Here is a 26,862-nt window from a genome sequence, read left to right as displayed (position 1 = left end):
AATTTTTTTTGAGTTTTTTGTAGAGTTTGTTGCCCAGGCTGGTGTTGAACTCCTGGGCTCAAACAATCCTACCACCTCAGTCTCCCAAAGTGCTGCGATTACAGGCGTGAACCACTGCACCTGGCGGAGCCCCAAGCTTTGACTCCGAGCTGAAGAAATGGGTGTTCAATCAAGGGGTGGCGGGGCTCATAAGTGGTTCTGGCTGTTTCCATGTCTCTTCATGCACCCAGACGGTGTTTGCGCCTTCTTCTTGGCTGCAATACCATGTTACTCTTCTGCCGCCTTTTCCTTCTTTACTTGGTCTCTTTACCACCAACTTATGATACTGCTGCCTCAGTTTTAAACTACAGTTCTGACCTCCCCTCCGATGGCCTTAATTGGGGTAGAAAAATCAGTTAGGCCTCCTTTCTTCATCTAGACTGAGGCAAGTAGGACATACACGCTTTGGGTGACGTTGGCTCCTGGCAACTGCCTACAGGTACAATTCTAGTCTCAAATCCCTACCCTTATTTCCCTTTTTTCCATAATTGCTGCATAACATATCAGATAGCATGCTGGGTGCTTCCATGCCTTACCTTATGAAAGTCTTCCAAAACCCCTACAAAAAGTAACAGGCTCCCCAGTTTATAGATGAAGAAACTTCCCGAAAGTCATGCAGCTTGTGGAGAGCAGGGCTGGAGAACAGGCTAGTCTGATTTTGGAAGGGAGTTAACCGTTACATAACCTGCCGGTGGCTTCTCCCCATACCTGCCGTGGGATAATATGGCTCACTTTTTACTTCATTTACAATATTTAGTAAGAGTGATTTTAGACTTGAGAAGAGAGTATTTTCTGCTAAAATGATTCCCAGTAGAGAGAATCACCAGTGAATTAATACGCTGCAGCAACGGAACCCGCCAGCTCTTTTTGGTAATCATTCCCTTCCTTCTCCCCCAGGGCTAAAAATAAAAACGGGCCAATTTTAAAGTTTTATAAAAGATGGTGCCATTTTCAGATAACATTTCCATTTAAGATCAGATATCGAGATATGCTTTATACACAGAACAGTTAATTTTAGGGAGTGAAAAGAATCTCCTGTTGGATTTTCAGGAATGAACAAGATAAAAATGGAAGCGTTATTCCTGGACACCCTTCCCTCATACTGTAGCTTAGCCAAAGCGAGTATGAACTCAAGTAGACCCTGGTCAGCTTCAAGTGTCAGTTCTTCCGGGAAGTCTGAACCTACTGCTTTAAAGCTTGCAGATGTACAGTTTCCAAAAAGCAAATGACATCGAATAACCTCTGTTGTGTTCCTTATCTAAAGGGCAGATCAGAGAAAATGCAACCAGTTCTGGTACCAGCAGTGGTAAACCAAAGCCTCCCATGAGTCATTTTGTCCCAAATATTCAGGAGCTTATGTAGAAAACAGATGCCACTGTAGTAAAGAAACCTATCCTGGCTAACACGGTGAAACCCCGTCTCTACTAAAAATACAAAAAACTAGCCGGGCGTAGTGGCGGGCGCCTGTAGTCCCAGCTACTCCGGAGGCTGAGGCAGGAGAATGGCGTAAACCGGGGCGGAGCTTGCAGTGAGCCGAGATTGCGCCACTGCACTGCGGCCTGGGCGACAGAGCAAGACTCCGTCTCAAAAAAAAAAAAAAAAAAGAAACCCCAAATTGGGTGGCATTAGACTGGTTTTACAGTTTCTTTAACCATTTAATTTTCATCAAGAATTCTAAAAACTGATTATTAAGTTTTAATTTTAACTTTGTAATCAATTATAATCGGAAAAAAATCTTTCATGAACCCAGCTTACCAAAAAAAAAAAAAAAAAAAAAAAAATTCAAACACTTCCTCCACCCTCCCTTTCCTCAGTTCCCAAGTTTGTTTCCTAGAGCCAGCCAGTGTTTCTAGTTGTGTGTGTGTTTCATTATACTAAGGTTAGCATATCATAACCACTGTTCTCTATCTTGCTTTTTTCACCTGCCTGTCCATATAGAGCTGCTTCATTCTTTTAAAAATTTGCCTATTAGTCTACTATATTAATATGCTATAATTAGTTTATTTAACTAACTCCCATCTGGTAGATATTTAGGTTGTTACTAGTGTGTTGCTAGCATACAAATACTGGAGTGGATATCTTTTGTCATGTTCTTTTATGCATTCTCCTTAATTTTTAAAAATTGTGCAATACGCAGGAAGTGGACTAATGAAAAGAAGCTTGAATGCTTGGAACGAGATGTTGAAGGCACATGTGAGTCTGCCTGTATGTGCACACATGCACGCACATACACACACACACAAAGTCCAATTGCACTAGTAAAGTATATCTAAAAAGTTGTAATCTGAACATTCTGAAACAACTTTATCTATAGCTTAGTAAAATACCTTAGTTCCCAGATTTCTGTTTTTATTTAATTTTTGTTATTATTATTATCATTATTTTGAGAAAGAGGCTCACCCCGTCATCCAGGCTGGAGTGCAGTAGCACGGTCTCAGCTCACTGCAACCTCTGCCCCCTGGTTCAAGCAATTCTCATGCCTCAGCTTACCGAGGAGCTGGGACTATAGGCGTGCACCACCACACACAGATAATTTTTGTATTTTTAGTAGAGACGGAGTTTCACCATGTTGGCCAGGCTGGTCTCGAACTCCTGACCACTGGTGATCCGCTTGCCTCAGCCTCCCAAAGTGCTGGGATTATAGGCGTAAGCCACGGCACCCGGCAGTTTCCAGATTTCTCATAAGGCAGTGAATTTCTCAAGACACACATTCTGGGGTTTTTCCAACAATATTTGTGTATTTCCCCGTTGCAAAGTGTGTTTCTAGCTTATGGAGAATCACAGATGTGTCTGAAGGATGGAAACACAACTGTAAATGCCAAGTAAGTTCCGAAGACCAGGAGTTAATTTACAGAGTCTCAATAAAGTCCAAATAATAAATGATTTACTCAGACTATTTCATTTCAAGCCATAACTCTGCCTGTGGTTCATAGTCTTTATTATGTATCTTTAAACATATAAAAATAAAAAGAGCAGAGCTGGGTGTAGAGGTGCATCCCTGTAGTCCCAGCTACTTGGGAGGCTCTGAGGTGGGAGAATCTCTTGGGCATAGGAGTTTGAGACCAGCCTGGGCAACTTAGCGAGACCCCCATCTCTTAAAAACTAGAAAAAGAAAAGAGCAGATTCTTCTCCTCCAACTCTTCCTTCTTGAATCTAGAGCTTTGATACTTTTCAATGGAATGTAGCTAATAAGCGAACTATAGTGATAGGTCTTCTTTAATGCAAGGAGTTTATGTACATGTGAAAAGGATGTCAAAATACAATTAGTAACATTACTATCAGATGATAGAATAGTACTTTTTATAACTAATTTTGTGTATTTCTAAAGCTGTGATATAATCAGTGTTATAGTTAAATACATTCAGAAACAAATCTCCTTGTATTGGGACCCTGTTTCTGTAGGTTAGGTACTTGGACTTGGGTGTCTGACTGCCAGAATTTGAATCCTGGCTCTGTAGTTACTAGTTTGGTGACCCTTTAAGTTACTTATCTGTGCTTTGATTTCATCATATGTACAATGGGGATTATTAATGTATGAGGAACTTACAAGTTTATATATGCAAAGTGCTTAGGACTATGATTGCCACATAATAAGCTAAAATATATGTTTATTATTATTATTTTTATGGCAAAAATTATTTTATATTTTATTTAACTATAGCATGTTTATTTTAAGACAATCTAACTGTTCTTTATAAATGCTTTCAAGAATAAAAATGATTTGTTTTGGGCTGGTTAGATTGCAAAGTGTTTTAAATTAGGAACAATGTATTCATTACCTTCAGTGAGGATAGTGCCCTCTGGTGGAAATGTTTAAGTTACCTCTCCCAGGAGAAACTTGTTATCACTAGACACCTTATTTTTTCTAAGAGCTTTAGATGCGGGATGCGGTGGCTCTCACCTGTAATCCCGGAGGATCACGAGGTCAGGAGATTGAGACCATCCTGGCTAACACGGTGAAACTCCGTCTGTACTAAAAATACAAGAAATTAGCCGGGCATGGTGGCGGGCGCCTGTAGTCCCAGCTACTCGGGAGGCTGAGGCAGGAGAATGGCGTGAACCCAGGAGGCGGAGCTTGTAGTGAGTCGAGATTGTGCCACTGCACTCCAGCCTGGGCGACAGAGCGAGATTCCATCTCAAAAAAAAAAAAAAAAAAAAAAAAAAGAACTTCAGATGTATTCCTGTAATGCCTGTAATGCGACTTGTAAATCAAACCGTAATTTTATTGTGAGAGGAAAGACCCATTACTTAGTCATCCTGGAGTGAGTGACTTTGTAAAAACAGAGAATTCTTTCTGCAGGTTGGCAGATTTGTTGAACAGTGAATCTAAGTAAAATGAAATAAGCTCTGAATGGGAAAATTGCAAAAATAATTTTTTTTGCACTTTAATTCAAATAACCATCTCCATTTTGGTCTAGCTTAAAACTAAAATTTTAGTTTTTGTATTTGCCAAATCAGGCTTTACCAATCTGGATTCTGTCTAAGCAGAGTAATGACCTTTAAGCCTGAATTCCCAGACATATGCAATAAATGGAAGAAGAAAAGACAACCTTGGGGGACTTTAGATAATAAAGAGGAAAGGTTGCCATTTGGTGGAAGCCGTATCAGTATTGTCACTTGGGGGTTAACAAGTTGTTCGGATCCTCACTTTTAAGTAACATAGGGGAAATTACTATACATATGAAAGTAGATTTCTTTTTCTTTACACAAACCAGATAGACTTTGTTTGTTTGTTTGGGATGGAAACTTGGCTGCCCAGGCTGGAGTGCAATGGTGTGATTTTGGCTCACTGCAACCTCCACCTCTCAGGTTCAAGCAATTCTCCTGCCTCAGCCTCTGGAGTAGCTGGGATTACAGGCGCCTGCCACCACCACACCTGGCTAATTTTTGTATTTTTAGTAGAGATGGGGTTTCACCATGTTGGCCAGGGTGGTCTCAAACTCCTGACCTCAGGTGATCTACCCACCTCAGCCTCCCAAAGTGCTGGGATTACAGGCCTGAGCCACTGCACTTGGCCAGAAGTTTGTATGTTTTAAGTAGGCTGTGGGCCTTCCTTACTATTAATACTTAACTAAATTTTTAAAAAAGAGAATAAGAGGGAAAGAAACAGGGAAAAAAATAGACTGCCTATATAGGCTCTGTTATATATAGAACAATGGGCTTCAGAAAATGAAGCCTGCTGCAGATGTTGGTCCTTGGTTAGAGTGGTGGCGAAGTGGGCATGGAAGTGGGATGGAGGGTGGGGACTGTTTTGGAAGAACTCGAAGTCAGAACTGAGTTTCTCTTAATTTAGACGTTTATTTGTTGGGTTAGTTATTTAACCTCTGAGTCTCATTTTCCTTATCTGTAAAATGGTAATAATGATAGTACCTACCTGATAACGTTGTTTTGAGTATTTAGGTAGTCCATGCCTTGGTATGTGATGTATAGTAAGCTGCCAGCACTTGTACTGTTATAGCTATTATTGTTAGCCGGTAGCCTTGTTTTTCCTCCCTTTTCTGGCCCCTGTGTAATCAGAGGAAGAGCCTTTGATACGCTCTGTTAGAAAGCCATTCCATTCCTCCTTCAGGAAAACCCAACCATGGTTACCGCAACTTATATTTGTTTGGGCACTTTTGCTTATAAATTGCGAAACTAGCTGGTGTGGTACCAAAAAATAATCTTTAACCTCGGACAGCAATTGTGAGAAGATGAAGAGGAGCAAGTTTGTGACAGTCAGGTCATTCGCAGAGGGAGTTTGTGAAGAGCAGTCACACTTTTGAGTTCTAGGTGAAGAACATTTTCCCCACTGCAAGTAGTGAAGTGTTAGATTTTCCCATCTCTCTGCAGACAAATGCTGAAATCATGCAACAACTTAAAGAAGCTCCATATTTTTTAATGTTTTTACCAAGAGAAAGTGACATGCTTTTTTTTTTTTTTCTTTTCTTTTTTCTTTTTTGCCTTTTTGGTGATAATCCTAGTGATCATAAACCATGGGGTGCTGAGCTGCTGTCACACACTAATGGAGCTCTTTGTTGGAATGAGACCCTGACCTGGGATGCCAGTATCCTTCCAGACAGTACAGGAAAAATAAAGACTGTAGCAACTTCACCAGACTGCGAGCCCTAGCCAATTCAGAAACCTTTGGTAAAGTGCAACCAGAGTGTATTTTCAATACTGTAGGAACATTTTTAAATTAGATATATACACGCGTGCGCACGCGTGCACACATACACACACTCACTTACCCCTTTGAAGATGTGCCATCCACCAGCCCAGAGTCTAAGTCTTCCAGGTCTGTTTCTTGAGCTGTACTTCAAATTATAAACACATGTGTGGTTGTTTTTTCTTTTTTTTCTTTTAAGCGCATTCTTTTCAAGACAAGATGGAAAATCTCTTCTGTGCTCAGTTTGCTAAGTTGGCTTGCTCTTCTCTCTAGGAAGTATACAAAGAAACTTAACATTGTATCAAGAGCAAATAAAACAGCTAAGGGATATAAAAGCCCTGTGTTACTTACAGCACTTAGAAAGGTATCCTGAAAGTTCACTAGAAGTCAGATTGCTACTTAGGCATCTTATGTTTTCCTTTTTTCTATTGGTTTTTTTCTTAATCAAATTTACGTGGTGAGTTCACGGCAGACACATCTGGCTACTGTAATTTTTCCAGCTCTGATGTTCTCACTACTTTTGGAACTTTGTGGTTTATGCAGCATAAATTAGCCTAAAATGCACCGGCACATGCGCACAAACACAGAGACAAACAAACAAAAAAAATACCCATACACTTTTTGGGGGAATGGTGGAGGTGTTGGGTGTTGTACGTGTTGTAGGATTGTGGTGGTGGAAAGTTTGTGTTTATGGAAGAAAAGGAACACTGGTGGGCACAGGAAAGGGGAAAAGGTTTCTGTTTAAAAAGGATTTTCTTGATAAAAAAGAATAGAAGGAAAAGTTTGCTAAACACTGTAGGAAATCAATTTTCTTTTTATTTTGTAGAGATTAAGGTGTCTCACTATGTTGCTTAGGCTGGTCTCAAACTCTTAGTCTCCAGCGATCCTCTCACCTTGGCCTCCCAAAATGCTGGGATTAAAGGTGTGAGCCACTGTGCCCTCAATTTTCTTAGATTTTGAGGAAGCTATCTATTGTCAAATACACTCTAGTTAATCAGCATTATTGAAGGCTGCCTTCTTTGGGGTTTCAAGAAGGAGATACTTTTTTTTTTTTTTTTGAGACAGAGTTGTGCTTGTTGCCCAGGCTGGAGTGCAATGGCACGATCTCGGCTCATCACAACCTCCACCTCCTGGGTTCAAGCGATTCTCCTGCCTCAGCCTCCCAAGTAGCTGGGATTACAGGCATGCGCCACCATGCCTGGCTAATTTTGTATTTTTAGTAGAGACGGAGTTTCTCCATGTTGGTCAGGTTGGTCTCAAACTCCTGACCTTGGATGATCCGCCCTCCTCAGCCTCCCAAATTGCTGGGATTACAGGCGTGAGCCACTGCTCCTGGCCTGAAAAGAAAATTCTTTATAGTTCCTTTCTTTTAGGGTTTTTAAGGAATATGTTAAATGAGACTGAAAAAAAATTACCAAATCAATGGATTCAGCTACTTTTGTGTAATAAAGCAGGACATAATAGCATATAAAGAAATAAACCTTACACTTTCATGGCTATGTTCCATTTATCTTAATGTGGATGAGTCTTTGTTAAGATTAGGTGATGGAGACTTACAGGTTTTTTTATATGAAATTTAGAAACTTAGATAGAAAATTTGTTCTTTGATAAGAAATAATAAGAGCCATGAAAAGTGTCTGATGCCACAATTTTCCTAAAAAAAAAAAAAAAAAGGAGTATGCTAGGTGAATATTTTGGGAACCATACACAAAGATGTGTTAGTTATAATGGCCAGTAAACAAATGCCTGAAGTATGAAAATAAATACATTTATTTATTTATTTGTTTATTTATTTCCTGAGATGCAATCTTGGTCCATCGCCCTGGCTGGAGTGCAGTGGTGTGATCTCGGCTCACTGCAACCTCTGTCTCCCGGGTTCAAGCCATCCTCCCAGCTCAGCCTCCCAAGTATCTGGAATTACAGGTGCCCACCACCACACCCAGCTAATTTTTCTACTTTTTAATAGAGATAGATTTTCACCACGTTGGCCAGGTTAGTCTCTTAACACCTATCCTCAAGTGACCCACCTCCCTCAGCTTCCCAAAGTAAGTGCTGGGATTACAGGCTTGAGCCACTACGCCTAGCCACAAATATATTTATGAGCACTGAAATAACGGATATAGACCATGTAGACACATGAAAAACTTTGTTATAACATTCTAATTTTATACAGCATGACAAATTGTTTATGCTATAATTATACTTCTATTTTTTTGAAAAACACATTGCTTAGATTCTTTGCATTTTTTCACAAGACTAAGCTTCTTGAGGACAGGGACTTGATCTCCCATTTGTGTATTTCTAGACCCAAGCAAAGCTCATTAGGCATCATAGGTGTACTCTTCTGTAGAATGAACAGTTACGTATTTTTAAATGTTAATAGTTATTATAGTTAGGCCTTTGAATTAAGGCTGATTCCCTCTATTTTCTCTGTAATGTGGTTATATTACTTTTATAATAGCCAAAAGGAGAAAATAAAAAAAAAAGGGAGAACAACAGGGGAGAACCTTGAGATTTTTGTGGTGGAAGAGGAGAACAGTGTGTTGGAAAAAAGGCTCCAGGCCCCATGTGTATTATAGACAAAACCAAGAATGCTCAGGCCTCTGCAGTTGAGCAAGTCTGCCTGTGGCAAATAGATTATTCACTAGTCTCTAAGATCAGTGTTTATCCAAGTGTGGTCCAGATCTACCACTAGCTGGATCACTTGGGGCATTTGTGAAACATATAGTGTTAGAATACAGTGGTTTTTTTGCTCCCAAAAGAACTATCCTGGGCTGCTGCTGGGAGGAATATGCCCTGGAAATTTCTGTGTCAGTAAATGTAGGGTGGAATCTGGAAAGGTATGCTGTTTTCAAGTGTTCAGATGACTCTGATCATCAGCCAGGTGTGGGAGCCACAACAGAATTGTGTATGTGAAGGCCAAGTGCAGTGTCTCACACCTGTAATCCCAGCACTTTGGGAGGCTGAGGTGGGCAGATCACCTGAGGTCAGGAGTTTCAGACCAGCCTGGCCAACATGGCAAAACCCCGTCTCCACCGAAAATACAAAAAATTAGCCAGATGTGGTGGCACACTCCTGTAGTCCCAGCTACTTGGGAGGCTCAGGAAGGAGAATCGCTTGAACCCGGGAGGTGGAGGTTGCAGTGAGCCAAGATGGAGCCACTGCACTTCAGCCTGGGCGACAGAGCCAGACTCTACCTCAAAGCAAAGCAAAACAAAAGAAAACAAAAAAAGAATTGTGTGTGTTAGCACAGTAATGGGAAAATGCCAGTATAATAAAAATACAAGAACCTACTCAAACGTTCAGTCTTTGATTTATTTGAAAAGGACTTGGAGTATGCTCACCAACTTTTTAACTGCTTCTTTGTCTGAAATAGACATTTACTGTGGCACTGGCTTTTGCCATTTTGGTGCTTGGTGTTACTGCACACATGAGCATTGGGTAAGTGAATGCTGAATGGGCTTCCCAGAGCATCCTGACCCCAAATATACCAACTAAACTTCAAAAATGAGGGGGAAAGTTACAGCTTGGGATTCTTGAAATGTGTTGTTTAATTCACTGGGTAAATGTACAAGCCTGCTCCAGTTTTGCTTGCAGAGAGTGGGCCTGAGAATCAATCAGGCCTTCGTAGGCCTAAACCATGACGAATTCCAGAGAAGCACCCCACACCCTGGGGAAGAGGGAGTCCTTTTAGGAAGGTGAAGGCTAGGTCAAACTTGTTTTCTTTTTCAGTCCTTTCTTTGTTTGTGCCACATTAATTAATTAATTGTTAATGGAGTCTAATCTCTTCACCAAGCTGTAGACCTCTGTTGAGAGTTTTAAAAATAATTTTGACAGTTTTCATCCTGTTCGCTGGCTGACTTCCAAAAGTTTGCCCTCAGGAGCTTCCTTGCTGTGGAGAATTTCACCCAGTTAAGGGTGAAAGGCAGGCAGTGGGATTCGGGGTGGTTTGTCATTCAGCCACTTGTTCCAAATTGATAAGTGCTGAGTGATATTTTGACACTTCTCTTTGATCTCCTCTTTGGCATCCCTGGTAATATTGCTCCTGCCTATGTGTAATCATCACCTCTCCCACCCAGGTACCAACTGATTGATTTCTTCTTCCTTTCTGGAAGTCTAAATTTATTCCCTGGGTGTTTTGCAGTTGCTGGTGGTCAAGAACAGCTGTTCCTCCATGCTTTACTCTGAATAGTTCTCTAGGATGAAGTCAGCAAAATAATATCATTTAAGTGAAGCCTCAGGAAAACAAAAGCCTTGATTGTCTTTCTCCTTAAGTGCTAAAAAGATCACCCCTCCCCCTCTGTGTGTGTGTGTGTTTGTGTGTGTGTGTGTGTGTGTGTGTGTCTGTATTTTAAGGCAGGAAAAAATAAAGGTCCTAAACATTTTTGAAGCAGCAAGATTCAAGAATGTTATTTTTTTCCGTATTATATAATTGCTATTTCGTCACTGTAGAAAATGTTGATTGGCAAAAAATGAGAAAATAAAAAGCCACCAAAATGACACTAGCATGTTTTCATATATTTTCTTGACTTTCTTCAATGCAAACATAAAAATAGTTGGAAACTCCTCTGTATTCTTTTTTGTAGCTTATTTTAATATACTGTGAGCATCTTCTCATTTCAGTAATTTTTTTTTTTTTTTTGAGACAGAGTCTCACTCTGTCATCCAGACTGGAGTGCAGTGGCATGATCTCGGCTCACTGCAACCTCTGCCTCACTGGTTCAAGCGATTCTCCTGCCTCAGACTCCCGAGTAGCTGGGACTACAGGCACACGCCACCAAGCCACGCTAATTTTTGTATTTTTAGTAGAGACAGGATTTCACCATGTTGGCGAGGCTGGTCTTGGACTCCTGACCTCAGGTGATCCGCCCGCCTTGGCCTCCCAAAGTGCTGGGATTACAGGTGAGAGCAACTGCGCCTGGCCAGTAAATATTTTTCTATAATTTTTTTTATGAGTTGTTTTAATTAGAAAAGTAACACACGAATATGGCAAAAAATCCAAATAGTTCCAAAGGGTATTTATGAAAAATTAAGTCTCCTTCCCACCATGACCCCCAGCCCTTTTCTTCTCTCCAGGGAAATGCTACTACCAGCTTCCTGAGCATTCTTCTAGATGTGCACTACATACACCTGCATGCTTGGGCATGTACAGTATGTCTTTTTACAACTTAACATATCTTAGAGAGCCTTCCAAATTAGTACTTACAGATTTGCTCATTCTTTGTCAGCAATAGGTAATGTTCCACTCCACTGAGGTACCATACTTTGTTTAACCAGTCCTGGGTGCTGGATATTTAGTTTATTTTCTGGTTGGTCACTATTATTAAACAATGCCACAGTGTGCATCCTTGGACACAAATCCTTGTGCCATGTGCTGTTTATGTATAGGATAATTTTGCAGAAGTGGAATTCCTGGATCTAAGAGTATGTACATTTAAAGTTTTTAAAACTGTTGTTCCATTTCTTTCCAAAAAGGTATACCAATAGACACCCCTGCCAATAAAGTGTGTTTCTTTCCCCGTACCCTGGCCAATAATATCTGTGATCAAACTTATAGCCTTTACTATTCTGATAGCTACAAACTAGATTCTCATTATCTTCATTTTTTTTAACTTATGAATTGACTTGGACATATTTCTTTTGTTCATAAACTATCACATCATGTTAATGGCTGCAAGTAGTCCTTGTGTGAATTTATTTAACCAATAATGCCATAATTTATTTAACCAATTCTTCTATTGAGAGACATGTAGGTTGATTATATTTTTTATCATTATAAATGAATTTTCTTGCATGTATATTTTTGTGCCCACCTTTAATTTCCTCACTTTTCCAGCTTCTTTGGAATGTTTCTGAATAAAGTATAAAAATTTCTTAAAAAATACAATTTTGACATGGCTTGCTTTATCAAACTGAGAAATTGGCTAAAGATCTTGGAGCAGGGGATTTTTGGGCGGTGATACTTTCTTTTAAAAAATAACGTAACATTACCACAAAAAGTGTATTTTTAACCAGCCACCTAGCTTTCCCACTACTCTGTTTTTCAGCTTGTATATCCATATGTTTTTGACTAAGCCATAAATGGAAGTTTCATTGGAAGTTATTTTGCTTCCCAGTACATGTCATGCATTTCATTCCATATTATTTTCGTCCTTTTCCTTTTCAGTATTATATTTCTCAGACACCAGTGAAGAGTGAGTTGTGAGTTTTGAATTTTGCCAAGACTTAAATATTTGCAGAGCTGGAAAGAAATAAAGTTAAAAAAAAATTAATGTGGCTGATTTAGTCTTGGTTCACAAGACCTTCATTTAGCTGCTTCAAAGCTCACACTTCAAATGTCAAGAAAAATATTCTCTTAATTTCTCCCGTATCAACTGCTGCAATGCCTGAATTAATTAGAATAGAACTATAATTTCTCTCCAAATGGAATTGGATCATCCCATCCCAACAAAACAAATGCTCAGGGCGGCTCCAGGCTGAAGGTTTCTGGACACCTTCTCTACATCGTATCTGCCTGGGACGCTGCAGTCTAGGGCTGCCCCTCAGGAGACTTCTTCTCTGGGATCCTCGGCGTGTCTTCTTTGCTTGTGCTTTCTCCTCTCCTCTGTGTCTCCTCTAGTTTTAAGTGCACATTATATTTTTCCTGCAATTTGAGGGAATCTCAGGGTCGAAACTATGATATATTAAAATCAGATGGCTTTAGCCTGAGGCATTCCTTATTTCATAGGTTTGCATTCACTGGTGCCTTCTCCGTCCTCCACCCTTAGCTTGCTCATTTTTCCTATCAAGAAGACCACAATGGAGCAATGTCTTTAGCTCTGACCCTGGGATGTAAAGCCCTTTCACAACAGATCTCAAGCTTGACAGTCAACTCTCTTGGTGTTCCAGGTCTTTCCCAGGAAAACCTGCAATTTCCTATTCCGGGTGTCTGGTCCTCAGGGGCAGCTATCCAGGGGTGTTTCTTCTGAAAGATCTTCCCAGCCAGTCTGTTGGGGTAGCTCTCTGTCCTGTCTTCCTCTCTATGTTTTAAAATTAGAATTATTTAAATAACAGTTGGGGTTGGGGATAGAGGTGGGAGGCTGGAAGGAACTATGAGTATGAGGTATCAGAATTATGTAGCACAGATTACAGCTGGGATTCTGTTCCATCCAAATTCCAATCAGTTATCAAAGCATTGTTTAATAGGAGTTTCCTCAAAGATCAACAGTGCCACAGAACAATGGCCCATATGTAACACAGTTTCTCTGGTCCCTGCCGGACTGAGAATTCTCAGTCTCCAGGAGGTTTGGGGTATGTGTAGAGAGGTTTTATTTTTTAAAATGTCAGTATTTATTTTGAAAGAATTGTTAACTTACAGAAGAGTTTCAAGTTTAGTCTAAGGAATTCCCATACACCTTTTCCCCAGATCTGCCTTTGTTAATTGTTCAATTATAAACATAGCCACAGTTGCATCTATCTATCTGTCTGTCTATCTATCTATCTATCTATCTATCTATCTATCTATCTATCTATCTATCTGTCTGTCTGCCTGTCTATATATATATATATATATATTTTTTTTTTTTTTTTTTTGAGACGGAGTCTCGCGCTGTCGCCGGACTGGAGTGCAATGGTCAGATCTCAGCTCACTGCAAGCTCGGCCTCCCGGGTTTGCGCCATTCTCCTGCCTCAGCCTCCCGAGTAGCTGGGACTACAGGCGCCTGCCACCTCGCCCGGCTAGTTTTTTGTATTTTTTAGTAGAGACGGGGTTTCACTGTGTTAGCCAGGATGGTCTCGATCTGCTGACCTCATGATCCGCCCGTCTCGGCCTCCCAAAGTGCTGGGATTACAAGCTTGAGCCACCGCGCCCGGCCTGTCTATATATATTTTTTTCTGAACCATTTGAGACAAAGTCGGAGACATCATTCTGCTTTACCCAGAAATACTTATATTTTCTCAAAAGACATTTTCTTTTCTTTCTTCTTCTTCTTCTTTTTTTTTTTTTTTTTTTTTTTTGAGATGGAGTCTTGCTCTGTTGCCCACGCAGGAGTGCGGTGGCATGATCTCATCTCATTGCAACCTCCATCTCCTGGGTTCAAGCGATTCCCCTGCCTCAGCCTCCCAAGTAGCTGGGACTACAGGCGTGTGCCACCACGCCTGGTTACTTTTTGTATTTTTAGTAGAGATGGGGTTTCCCCATGTTGGCCAGGCTGGTCTGGAACTCCTGACCTCAGGTGATCTGCCCGCCTTGGCCTCCCAAAGTGCTGGGATTACAGGCATGAGCCACCGTGCCCAGCTGGACATTTTCTTATATAAGCACAGTATAGGTATCAAAATCAGGAAATTTAACATTGATACAATACTATTATCTAATAGCCCAGATTCGAAATGTCTTCAGTTGTCCCGGTGATGTCCTTTGTGACTATTTTTGTTTCTGGCCCAGGATGTGATTGAGGAACTCACATTGCATTTAGTTGTCTTGTCTCCATAATCTCTTCTAATTTGCAACAAGTCTTCGGTCCTTTTGTTCTGCACCTTGACATTTTTGAGGAATATATAGGCCAGTTATTTTGTGAATCGTTTTTAAATTTGGATGTGTCCAGCGTTTCTTCATGATTTTGGTTGGGGTTATACATTTTTGGCAGGAATACCATGGAAGTGATGTTGTGTTCTTCTCATTGAATCATATCACGAGGCACACGATTTGTCCCACTATAGGTGACATTAGCTTTGATCGCTTGGGGAAGGTACTGTTGTGGAAGGTGGGATGGAGGCAGCACAGCGTGCTTGTGCCAAATGGCTCCTCTAATGAGTATCTTCCGTAAAGCTAATGAAGTCTGTAGAAAGGCTTTTTGGTCTACCAGGTCTCTATAAGGTATGGCCTAAAATCATGTAAACTCTTCCCCTTGGGATGACTAACAAGTAAAATTTCCAACCTGCTCAGTTAAGCTTCACAGAACATTATTTATTTGATATATAATATATCTGTGCAGCTATATACACACACCTAGGTTTTTAAAAAAATTTATTTACAAAAGGTAGGCTATGTTAATTAGAGTCACAAGCAGTTGACTGTCTCAGTGTGACTCAAGACCACAAAAAAACCCATTTCTCCTTCACTTTATTCTGAGTCCTGGGGTTGAGACCTAGACCGGCAGGTGTACTGCTTGGGGCCCATTCACAGGTTTATAAGTTTCTCATTGAGGGCAGTCTGTGACTGACACACAGGTAGTTTTAAAATGAAATTATGATGCTTCCATTCATTTGTTCCCTACTCTTGCATCTTATAAAACATGTAATTCTTTTTTTTTTGGAGAGGGAGCCTTGATCTGTTGCCCAGGTTGGAGTGCAATGGCGTGATCTCAGCTCACTGCAACATCCACCACCCTGGTTCAAGTGATTCTCATGCTTCAGCCTCCCCAGTAGCTGAGACTACAGGCACACACCACCACGCTTGGCTAATTTTTGTATTTTTAGTAGAGACGAAGTTTCACCATGTTAGCCAGGCTGGTCTTGAACTCCTGACCTCAGGTGATCCTCCCGCCTCAGCCTCCCAGTGTTGGGATTACAGGGGTGAGCCACTGTGCCCAGCCAAAACATGTAATTCAAAAGGATAAAAATAAATAATTGAATTAAGTTGGGGTAAAGAAGAACTGTGGCTGAGAAAAAAAATAAAGCCAGGGAAAAAATACATACCATGGGGCCTTGTGTGGTTGCTAGAGGTACCTACAGATTTGGCTGTGAGATTCCTGGGGTATTGGAAAGAAGATAATATGCTCTGTTATAGGAGTCAGATCATTCAAGAGATAAAGGCTTTCATGGTATTGAAGAGAAATGTAGTTTTTCTAGATATAGAGATGTAAGAGGGAGTTCTCCTGTACTTCCCCATAAGTCATCTAGACTCTGTGATCTAGGGGACAATGCCCTTAAGAAAAAAATTCCAATAGTGGTTGGGCGTGGTGGCTCATACCTGTAATCCCAGCACTTTGGGAGGCTGAGGGGGGCGGGTCATCTGAGGTCAGGCATTCGAGATCAGCCTGGCCAACATGGTGAAACCCCGTCTCTGTTAAAAATACAAAAATTAGCTGGGCGTGGTGGTGGGCGCCTGTAATCTCAACTACTTGGGAGGCTAAGGCAGGAGAATCGCTTGAATCGGGGAGGCGGAGGTTGCAGTGAGCTGAGACCATGCCATTGCACTCCAGATTGGGTGACAGAGTGAAACTCTGTCTCAAAAAAATAAAAAATAAAAATAAAAATCCAGTAGTGAACACTAGGAATTTTATGGGGGAGGTTTTCTACAGTCTTTTTAAATACTGGGTGGTGGCATGATCTCAGAGCACCAGCCAGCGCTCACAGAAGACCAAAATGAGTGTATACTACATATGCATTTTGATTCAAGGATAACATTTAGAAAATTTAGAGTTGTAATTTTTTTGTTGTGTGTTTTGTTTTCATTTTTAAGAAGGAAGCTCCTTTTGACACACCTTCTCAAATAAAATTTAGAGCTACAGGCTTTTATTTTGTTTTGCTTGGGATCAGAATCTCCTCTTTGTAAGTGTTTAAAAGCAGAGCTGCTTTGGTTTCTGTCTGTTCCCCCATCCCTGCCCCAAACCTTATTCCTTTCCTTCCCAAAGATCCTGAACCACTTTACAGGGCTGAGAGACAACAAACTGACAGGCATTGATCCCAAGGAGTGGCCTGTTTCCTTCATGGTTGGTTGGTTTGTTTGTTTTTGAGACAGAGTCTCACTCTGTCTCTTAGGCTGGAATGCAGTGGTGCGATCTCTGCTCACCGCAACCTCTGCCACCCGGGTTCAAGCAATTCTCCCGCCTCAGCCTCCCGAGTAGCTGGGACGACAGGCGCGTGCCAACACACCCAGCTAATTTTTGTAATTTTAGTAGAGATGGGGTTTCACTATGTTGGCAAGGCTGGACTGGAACTCCTGACCTTGTGATCTGCCCACCTTGGCCTCCCAAAGTGCTAGGATTACAGGCGTGAGCCCCTGCACCTGGCCTCCTTCATGCTTTTTAACTCATTTCACTGTGTGCCCCCAGAGCTTCTTCGTCTCTGGATTTCTTCAGAATTTTAAATTTTACCATAGAGTATGAAATAATCTGGCAGTTTCCCATGCAGTCCAAGCAGTCAGCTGGAAGGAGATTTCTATCAGTCTGTTATAGAGGCCAACCACAGTGCTTACCACAGGCAAGAGGCCCCAAGGGACCTGGTCCCAGCCCCTCACCCTCTGCTCCTCAGCCACATGGGCTGCTCTGATTTTGCACAAATACTCCACGCTCACCGTTTCCACCTTAGGATCTTTGTACTTGTCCCCCACCCTGATTTCCATACTTCATTCAGATTTAGAGCACACATCACTGCTTCACAGAGGCCTTTCTTAACTTCCCTGCCTAAAATAGCTCCACATTTGTTTGTTCAGATCCCTTATCACTAAAATTATTCTATACATTTGTTATAGCCTGTTTTTTCACTAGACTATACTCTCCTATAGGGCAGGGACCTTGCTGTCTTGTTCATCATTGTATCTCTACTTCCGAGAAACAGGGGGAAGAATAGCTAGGTGAACCATAGATCATTGGAAAGAAAAAAATCATCTATAGTTTTATAAGCCAAACACCACCACTATTAATATTCTAATACTTTTCATTTCAAAGGTAATTAACTTTTTGGGGGTTACTAGAAATCCTGTAAGATAGGGTACAGTCCTCAATGAAATGCATGTATATACAAGTTTCCAAAATTTGGCACTTACTTCTACCAGATTTCCTAATCCTGTTACCCCTGGGTAAAATCTTGTTTTGTTTTTTTTTTTTTCCTGAGTGGTCCTGGCCCAATGCAAAGCACCTAAACCAAACTATTGTTTTTGCTAATTTGATTGCTGAAAAAAGGCTGTTTCTTTAATTTCCATTTGTGTGATTCCTTACGAAGCTGATAATTTGCCACATTTTATTACTAATTGCATGTCCTCTTTTATGAATTGTTGAAGTCTTTTGACTGCCTCTTGGAATCTTAGTATCTGTTACATGCTCTCCATAATAAAGATGTATACTAAAGGGGCATGCTATTAAAAAACACATGCACACATTAAAAACTAGCAACTCACACTGGCAACTTTTCCTCCGTTCCTTGTGGAACACAGCTGTGGATTCGTTTTCTCTTAGCTTGGGCTGCCATACTTTGCACCTGGAGTAGTTTTAAAATGATTCAGGAAAGCTAACCAATAAAAAACTACAATAAACTCTCTACTGACTAATGAAAAATAAATGCATGAATCAGAGTTTCCATTTCCTGCTGGATAAAAGTATACCTATTGTCTGAAGATAATAAAACAGTTTTAGTTGTACTGCTCTTGCCCAACCATGGAATTATATTCAAAATCACAAGGAAAACTCTGTGAAGCAGCAAAGTGAAGCACTAAATTTCCTCTTTTCCACAGGCTAGACAATTGTTTTTGTACATTCACTAACTCCACAGAGGTGCTTCCTGCCACAGGCCACTTGTGATAAATCTTGAGATATCCCTGCAATCAAATGCAGTCAGAGTAGCGCATTCTGATGCTGCTTTAGGTGGAAGAAAGATGATTTCTTTGCAGTCAAAAGGATCCAGAAGAAATCAGCCTGCCAGAAAGCTGTGATTTTTTTTTTCCGCTAGTGTTCCCTGGATATATTATAATGATCAGAACTAATGTCTGAATCCTTTAAATGCCAATAAAATATACATTTGGGGGTTATTATGAAAATATAAAAGCCAGTGTTACAGGCATTTCGATTTTTACACCTGAAAAAGCAGAGTTGCCTAGATACTTGCACACTGGTTTGTGGACTACATTACTGTTTGGATGGGCAGACAGGATAGCAAGGAGGAAAATCATTTCCTGGTGCTAAAAATTCAGGGTTTCCTGTGAAGTAAACGAAGCTTGGGTTACAAGTCTAAAACTAGACAGGCTTGGGGCATCTGGAGAACTGAAGGCCCATCTGGCAAGCTTTGGGGTACCTGGAAGTGGTTTTAAGGCTTGAAACAGTCAAGCTGGGAAAGTGTGGCTGAATGAACATATATTCCCGAGCTCTGTGCCTTATCAACTGAGCCGGCTGAGAAATTTCCCTGCAGTTATTCTCACCCAGAATTGGAATAAAGGGCTCAGTGTGAAGTTGGGATAGTACAACTTCTCGGTTTAATACTTTACAGATTTTTGGAACCAAATGCACCCTGAAGTGAAAAGCTGCCTTTTTTTTTTTTTTTTTTTTTTTTTTTTGCTGACCTTGTTGGATGGCTAATACTGTTTCTGGGAAATAAGAGAAACAAGCGGCTCATTGTTGGCAGGAGCTGAGAGAGACACAAGGAGGGCGAGAGACGCGTCTGCAGCCCTTTTTTTTCCCTTCATTGTATCGTGACTGAGTCAAGGCTGGACTGTGGCTAGGTTTTTCTTCCTACCTCTGAAGACATATGTTTTCCATCAGACAGGGCTGCGTGACACCTGACGTTGGCCAGTTCACATGAGTTAAGCCATGGGCGGCCCATAAACAGAGGAAAAGACCCGCAGCTGCACCCAGACACTCTTGATGCTGAAATGTTTTTTAAAGCTTGGTGTGGCTGGGTCTGCACATGCGTCAGAAACGATTTACACCTGTATGTTTTGGCTTGCTTCTTTGAGTTGCATATTATTATCCCCCCAAAGCCGCTATGGCCAGAAGGTCTAGCATTTGCTGATGGCAGTACCTCTCCTTTCCGTATATATAAGTCTTTCTAAATTATGAAATATGAGTTTTCAAAGTTTATTTGATTTTTGTCTTTTTTGTTTTTTGTTTCTGGAGGATTGAAAAACAAAGTGCTCTACCATTTCTATAAAGTGAGATCACACAAATGGTGTCATCAAAACATGCGATTCACATTGATCCCATCATTTTAAAGTAAATCAGTTAATTAAAATAGTCTGCTTTAGACGTTTTCATGAAATAGGGAAAAGGAAACACTACTTGGACTTTTCACCAAATTTAACTTATCACGTATATTTTGATGACTGTGAAAAAGAATTGGGCAGTGATTGGTGATCCATGTAGCTGATGCCAGCGGTAGCATTCTAGCAGGCGTTCTGGGCTTCCTAGGTTTGTCACAGCCTGTTCCTGAGATCTGTGCTGAGGCATTTAATCTTCCAATATTCCTCATCTCTAGAAAAAGTGAATTAATCTAAATCATTGGTTTTAAAATCTGTCCCAGAGTTCCATGCTAAAATCTCAGGGGGATGTGAGCAGAAGCTAACCTTAGTTAGTGTTCAGTTTCCAAAAGCTGGGCCCTGTTCAATGTGTTTTAAACATTTGTTTAAAGTTTCAGCATGGCACTTGAGAAGTGCTTGAAGGGAAAGCAGAGTGAAAGCACGACCAAGAGAATTTAGAGAAGACAGTCAAAGGTGCCAATGTTTAAGTGCTCATTTCCTCAGCTGATGAAAGAACCCTGGGACATAAGGATAGCCTCTGCTTCGAGCCATATACTTGGCTCTGGAGAAGGATTCTACAACTAAAGAAAAGTTTGAGAGCCATTGGTCTAAATGGACTAAGAGCCTTCTATCCTGAATTTCTATGGTGATAGCACAAAGTCAGGTAAATACATGGCCCTCACCTGTAATGAGTGCTGTGGGGAAAGTGATGGGTTTGTAAATCATGAGTGAAACTCAAAATGAAATGGGGCTAAGCAGGGAACTATGCTTTGGAAGTAAGAGGAAGCAACAACTAGAATGTGGTACTCTTTAAATATTCCCATATGAAACTCTAGGGGTAAGGGTTCAAATGCATCCTCAAGAGAAGAAGAGTTACGGATGGGGCATTTCCATTTTTTTTCTGAGTTGTCATCTTGATTATGTATGTTTCTACTTGAAATTTAAAAAGCCTATGATGATCATTTTCCTATAAATGGAACTGATATTTTGTTACCAATTTCTAACCCCCCTTAACCTTACTTTAGGAAGAATGTATTTAGTGCCTACTCTGTGCCTTAATCAGATTTGAAATGCACTAAAATTATTTTTGTTCCATTTTTGTAAGAAAGGAAGATCCGTATCATTGTGATTGGTCCCGAGGGGTAGGAGGAGACTTGGCTCCTTCTCAGGTCTTCTTTATAAAGAGCACAAGTCCAGGAATATGAGAGTTAGTTCAAATCACAGGAAGAGAATAGTTCAATGTTTCTTTTTTCTTTTTCTTTTTTTTTTTGAGACGGAGTCTTGCTCTGTCGCCCAGGCTGGAGTGCAGTGGCCGGATCTCGGCTCACTGCAAGCTCCGCCTCCCGGGTTCACGCCATTCTCCTGCCTCAGCCTCCCGAGTAGCTGGGACTACAGGCGCCCGCCACCTCGCCCGGCTAGTTTTTTGTATTTTTTAGTAGAGACGGGGTTTCACCGTGTTAGCCAGGATGGTCTTGATCTCCTGACCTCGTGATCCGCCCGTCTCGGCCTCCCAAAGTGCTGGGATTACAGGCTTGAGCCACCGCGCCCGGCCCGAATGTTTCTTAAAAGAGCTTCGTTTCAGGTATATGGCTCAACCAGGAGTCCAACAGGAAAGGTTTTCCTGACTTTCACACTTAACCAAGTGCATGTTTATGGGTGATCTAATGCAGTCATATATCATATATATGACATAAATGTCATAAGTAGTGCTTGATTTCCTTTGAAAATTACAGAGAAAATGAATATGTAATATTCCCATTCCGATTATCATGTAATATGGATACGAAAGGACAACCACCTAGTTATAATCTAGGGAGAACGCACTGACAGCTAATCTGGATAGCCTGACAGTTCTGAATAATGAATGGTCATTTTGTAGTGGCACCTGGTTCTCTTTTTAAGGGAAGGCATTAGGGTGGAAGTAGGAAATTTGAGTTCTGCTGCCCTGAGTTAGCCCTAGGTCCATGGGCGGCCACAGGCCTAGAGTGACAAACCATCCCATTTGCCTGGGACTTCCCCAGATTTAGCACTGTGACCTATGTCCTGGGAAACCCCTCAGTCCCAGGCAACCCAGGATAATTGCTCATCCTCTGTGACAGAGAAGACAGAGAATGAGGTGATTGTAAAGCTTTGCATTCTAACTTTTGGAAGCTCTTATGCTCCCCTCTCATGTTGGGTTTAGGTTCCTGGAAAGTGTTTCTGATGAAGTTTATATGAACTTGCCCAAATATCAAACTGAATTAAACCCTTGTTCCAAGGAGGAAGTTTCCCAGATGCCATACCAAGTGCATTATCCAGTGTGTGTCTTTGATTGCTGCATATTTACCTATTTTGAAGAGACTGCATTCAGGTTTTAAAAACAACGTCAGCCTCTACCTGTTCTACTCTCTTTTTTTTTTTTTCCTTTCGAGATGGAGTTTCGCTCTTGCTGCCCAGGCTGGAGAGCAATGGCATGGTCTCAGCTCACCGCAACCTCCTGCCTCCCGGGTTCAAGCGATTCTCCTGCCACAGACTCCCGAGTAGCTGGGATTAAAGGCATGCGCCACCACGCCCAGCTAAATTCACCTCAAAGTGCCAAGAGTAGAGATACCTCCACTGAAAAGTTTGTTGTCAAAAGGAGAGAGGAGGGAGATGCAACAAGAAACACATACTAGCCTAAGATATTCATCTTCACTTTCCAAGACTCACATGTGAACTGGGGAGAAGGATTTGAAGGGAGTCAAGTAATTGCTGCGTCTTCTTAGGGCTTAGGTGTGACTTCTAGCCACTGGGCACCAGCTGTTCTTTCCATAATCCACTCAGAGCCAGCCCCTTACAGGCCTGTCTGCTATGGTTTTCGTACTTGAGCTTACCCTTATGGTTTTGTTTTCTTCACTTGGCATTGTATATGTGTATGTGTGTAACTAAACCCTATTTTAAAAATGAGGGAAGCAAGCCCAGGACATAGAAGAGCAAGCCACTGAAACCCGCTGAGGCCAAAAAGACGTTTGTGAAACATTCCAGGAGGCGCTCTGGGCAGCCTCTGATTCACTGGCCTCCCTCATCGTCTGTAGCTCCTGGCTTAGGGAAGCTGCCAAAAGCACTTTCTCTATGAGCTGTGGCTCTCTGTTTCCTGGTGTTGCAAAAGGCAAAAGTTCAGGATTGAAGCCTTTACCTTTTCCATGTTTGCTTCTTATACAGCAAATCTTGTGCCGGCTTAGAATTGAGTCCAGGGAACTTCCTCGCCTTGAACACACACTTAGAGCTTTGTAGAAATGACCAAGTGTATCCTTGTCGCAGGCAGCACTCACCAGAGGGTCATGTCCAACATGAATAACCCCCACCACCTCCCCATTCCCGTGTTGACCGTTTGCTTCACCAAGGACACAGTCATTGAATTGTATCTGAGATGCCTTGGCACAGGTGGTTTTTGTTTTTTGTTTTTTGTTTTTGTTTTTGGTTATGTTTTCCTTTATAATGAATAATACCAATTAAGTGTTTCTGGTCACAAATCTGCAGAGCATGGTTTTATCAATTTCCTAACACAGAAGAGAAAGCCAATTATTCCAAAAAGAAAAAAAAAGAAAAGAAAAAAGGAAAAGGAGATGAAAACAATGAAAAAGAAAAAGATAAATGGGAATCTAAATTTAAATTCTGACTCTCTTGGAAGGAAAAACAGAAAAGATGTCCCTGCTTTAGCTTTGATGCATTCCTGCTTCGATGGAGAAATCTTCTGTTTGGGTTACTGCTTTCTGTGGGGACTGGCAACAGTCTAGAGCTGACGAGGTCTTTAGCCTTTTTGAGGCAGTTTGTGGCAGTCTGCCCTAATCCGGCTTGGCCTCAGATACTGCATTTGGAATACTCTGACTTTTCTTTTCTTTTTTTGAAGACAGAGTTTCGCTCTTGTTGCCCAGGCTGGAGTGCAATGGCCCGATCTCAGGTGACTGCAACCTTCACCTCCCGGGTTCAAGCCATTCTGCCGCCTCAGCCTCCCAAGTAGCTGGGATTACAGGCACCCGCCAACACACCCAGCTAATTTTTTGTATTTTTAGTAGAGACGGGGTTTTACTGTGTTGGCCAGGCTGGTCTGGAACTCCTGACCTCAGGCGATCCATCCGCCTCGGCCTCCCAAAGTGCTGGAATTACAGGCGTAAGCGACCTCACCTAGCTCTTTTTTTTTTTTTTTTTTTTTTTTTTTTTTTTTTAATGGAACTATTGTTCTCTCCCTAAAATGTTCTGGAATATTATCCCAAGGAGTATTTTGTTCATCACAAATGTAGATGTTTTGTCTTCCCATGCTCTGCTGAGGACTCTGTTTCTCTTTTTCTCTGCCTCGGGCCTCCTCTGCCCCCAATGTCAAAAGCAGTGGTTTTAAAGAATCTCAACCACCAGTGAAGCTCATTAGCTCCAATGTCAATGATGGTTCAGTATGGTTTGAAATTAAACAACTAGAGGGAGCAGAGAGGCAAGTTGAATCGTGGGTTCCTCGGTTGAGTCAAGTCACCTGGCTTCTACGATACTGACCAGTTTTATGACCTTGATAAAATTCACTTTCTCTGAGTTTTGGTTTCTTCATCTCCATAAGGAGAGGTTGCACCAAGCAGAGTCTCAGCTTTGACAGTCTTGATTATAGTCTAAGCTGTATTTGTTGTTTTTCAGATAATTTGGGGCTTCTTTCTTTCATTCTACCAAGAAAATATTGAGTTTGATGCTTACATGGCCATGTTTTTGTTTTATGCTTTTTAATTTTTATTTTCACTTATGTTTTACATTAAAAGGTAAATTCATGTAGGAAAACTTAAAATAGTACAGAAAAAGAGAAGAAAGATCTCCCATCCCTGATACCCGGTTTCTTCTGCAGAGGTGCTCGCTGTTGCCAGTCTCAGGTGTATCCTTCTGTGGAGATTTGCTGCACATGCATAATATGCCCCACCTTTTCTAACCGCAGATAGTAACATGCTTATACATACAGTTGTGTCCTTTGGGCTTTTCCCCTTCTAGACGATCTCTAAGAAACATTGGAATCATCATACAGAGTTTCTCTAAATGGATGGACCATATCTCCCACTGATGGACATTAAGATCATTTTTAATCTTTTGCAATTATAAACAATACTGTTTTGAATATCCTTGTACAAACTGCTCTTTTGGTATGTGCTTTACTTTGAAAACAAAGCTATCATCTAAGTTCCACTCTTTTCCAGACTCTGCAGTTAATAATGAGAGATGTTTAGTCTGAAAGATCAAATCTAAATTAAGTGGAAGAAATCAATGTCTCCACCATTACTTTCTGCGAATATCTCATGTAGGGGCAAGTGTTTTGAAGACTCCCATAGGTATGGCTTGGGAAGAGCTCTTCTCCAAGTCTGAAACTCCCCCAGATTAGGACTCAGATATTAATAAAATCTACTGAGCAATATCTGGTTGCTATGTGGCTTTGAGTAACACGGTACATTGCTTGTGAGTACGCCCAATGCAGCATTTTGTATACCGACAAGGGCAGTCTACCTAAGTGACTGATGATAGTCCTACTAGAATTTGTTATGTCAGTAAGTTACCAGGCCCGAGTCAGTTTTAAAATTTTTCAAAGTATCTAAAAGTCATAAAAATTAACATAGGCCTGGGTGCGGTGGCTCATGCCTGTAATCCCAGCACTTTGGGAGGCTGAGGCAGGTGGATCACTTGAGGCCAGGAGTTGGAGACCACCCTGCCAACATGGCAAAATCCTGTCTCTACTAAAAATACAAAAATTAGTGGGGCAGGGTGGCACACGACTGTAATCTCAGCGACTGGGGAGGCTGAGACAGGAGAATCTCTTGAACCTGGGAGGCAGAGGTTGCAGTGAGCCAAGATAGCACCACTGCACTCCAGCCTGGGTGATAGAGTGACACTCTGTTTCAAAACAACAACAACAACAACAACAACAACATAGGGTTAACAACCTGTGCCTTTGAAGCCTTTTTTTCCTAACCTGGGGGTTTCTGATACCAGAACTATTGGACATCTTTTTTGTCTTTAGTAGACGTATCAGATACTACCATATTAAATATAACTACTAGTAAGAACATACTTTTACAGAAGGTTCAGAAATGGCTGTTCCTTGAAATAATTATCATTCTTCCATCTGCACCTCTCTTCCCTGGATGACATAGGTTTCGAGAATTAAACCCTTCTGGATGTCTGGATTTTGTCTTACTTGAATCTGTACTTAAGAGAACTTTTCCCCTGTGACACCATCTGTGCACAATCCTTTACCTCCCACCCTAGGCCTTCAAGTAGAAGTTGTAATTATACTATAACAAGCTCTAGAAGTGAAATACTCATTTCAGGTTTTTCAGCATCAATCATGACTGTTTTTTCTCTTGTTCTTAATCTAAGAGTGTAAGAAATGCCCGACTGGTTTTATTCATTCATCAGATCGTTTCCTGAGCTTTCCCTGTGTACCTGGGATTGGGCCAGGAGGTGAGAATCCTTGGTGGCAGGCTTAATTCTAAGAGGGAAACCTAACTGTCTAGGCAATATCTTCTTCAATATCAATAACTGTCTAGCTGGTATCTTCCCTTTTACTAGCATGTTACTGGGCCCAGAGTTGTAAATCTATCCAGGCTTTCCTCGAACCCTCCCTCTTAGTAACGCAAGCAACATTTGGGTCCCTATTTCGATGGCCTGCTATGTGTGTGGTACTTTCTTGCAAACAATTGAAAGCAGATTGTCTGTACAGAGTTGCTCTGAGGCTTCAGCAATTGTTACTTTTCTTCAGTCTCAGATGCGACAG

The 26,862-nt window shown here is 41.2% G+C and overlaps 1 protein-coding gene across 3 annotated transcripts in view; it reads left to right on the top strand.

Annotated features, from left to right (window-relative positions):
• Positions 1 to 26,862, top strand: part of WWTR1 (WW domain containing transcription regulator 1) — a 143,367-nt gene that overhangs the window by 87,472 nt on the left and 29,033 nt on the right. The window lies entirely within an intron of this gene.

The sequence above is a fragment of the Macaca fascicularis genome, chromosome 2 (genome assembly GCF_037993035.2).
Source record: "Macaca fascicularis isolate 582-1 chromosome 2, T2T-MFA8v1.1".
Lineage (NCBI taxonomy): Eukaryota > Metazoa > Chordata > Mammalia > Primates > Cercopithecidae > Macaca > Macaca fascicularis.
This window is presented reverse-complemented; position numbering and strand designations above follow the sequence as displayed.